General features: G+C 39.0%; 1 pseudogene; it reads left to right on the top strand.

Moving 5' to 3' along the window:
• Nucleotides 1-671: 671 nt before the first annotated feature.
• On the top strand, nt 672-769 carry LOC120112069 (annotated as a pseudogene).
• The last annotated feature ends 605 nt before the right edge of the window (nt 770-1374 follow it).

The following is a 1374-nucleotide window of genomic DNA, read 5'->3' as shown; positions in this document are numbered from 1 at the left end:
TTGTCAGTTGATTTCTTAATTCATCATTGATTTTGGCTTGACCTTGCATGAAAGATTGCAAAGTTTCTTCGAGACTGGATTTTTGAGGGGGTGGGTGTGCATAATGAGGTTGCGGAGGTGGAGGAGTTGGGTTATATACTTGTTGAGGTTGGTCATTCCTCCACCTGAAATTTGGATGGTTCTTCCATCCGGGGTTGTAAGTACCCGAAAAAGGTTTATTGAAAGATTTTTGATAGGTATTCATAACATTGGCCTGATCGTGCAAGACTTCCTTGAATGCGGGTATTGTGGGGCAATCAGTGATGAGATGGCCAGGCATCTCGCAATTCCTACAACACTCGCTGTTATGTTCTACGGTCTTGACGGGTTCAATCCTTCTAAGTTCAATTTCCTCTACCTTCCTAGTAAGGGCTGCCATTTTAGCCTGAATATCATCCTGAGTACTAAGGTTGTAAAGGCCCCCGTGTGGAATGCTAGTAGGCTTAGGCAAAGGTTTATTCACTCTATCCCCTGTATCCCATAATTGTGCAGTCTCTGCGAGAGAGTCTAGATAGTCCCATGCCTCATCGGGTTGCTTTTCCAAAAATAGACCATTGCACATAGTCTCTATAAATTGTTTTAACTGTGGAGACAACCCTTCGTAAAAGAAACTAATGGTTCTCCATGTTTCAAACCCATGATGAGGACAAGAGAGAAGCAAATCTTTAAATCTCTCCCAGCATTCATAAAATGTTTCATGGTCTTTTTGTTGGAAGTTACTAATGTGCCTTTTCAAAAAGTTAGTCCTTTGTGCGGGAAAGAATTTTTTCAAGAATTCTCTTTGCATATCCTGCCATGTTCCTAGCGATCTAGGTCTCAAGGAGTTCAACCATGTTTTGGCTTTATCCTTTAAGGAAAAAGGAAAAAGGTCAATTTAAGGACATCTTCCGATACATTTGGCACTCTAAATGTGATGCTAATTTCTTCAAAATCTTTAAGGTGAAGATAAGGGTTCTCAGATTCCATTCCATGATACTTGGGCAGCAATTGAATTACTCCTGGTTTGATTTCAAAGTGTCCTACATTTTCAGGAATAATCATGCATGACGGTTGACTAGTCCTAGTGGGATGTAAGTATTGTCGAAGTGTCATAACTGGGGGTCTACCTTCATCACCATGGTGACTTCCTACATCATCAGGAAAATTTGCCATCTCACAAGGTGTGAGATACTGCGAAGGAATTTCAAGGATGTGTCCTAAGGGATGATCTAAAGTTGTACGACTTAATCGACCGGTGTCGTCCCTATTCCAACATAGCATACAAAATTTAATAAATTTTTTTTTTAAATTTAATTTTTTTTTTTATTTTTTTATGTTTTTTTTAAAAAAATAAAT

This window comes from Phoenix dactylifera, chromosome 9 (genome assembly GCF_009389715.1).
Source record: "Phoenix dactylifera cultivar Barhee BC4 chromosome 9, palm_55x_up_171113_PBpolish2nd_filt_p, whole genome shotgun sequence".
Classification (NCBI taxonomy): domain Eukaryota; kingdom Viridiplantae; phylum Streptophyta; class Magnoliopsida; order Arecales; family Arecaceae; genus Phoenix; species Phoenix dactylifera.
Note: the sequence above shows the minus strand (reverse complement) of the source record. Positions and strands in the feature narration are given on the sequence as shown.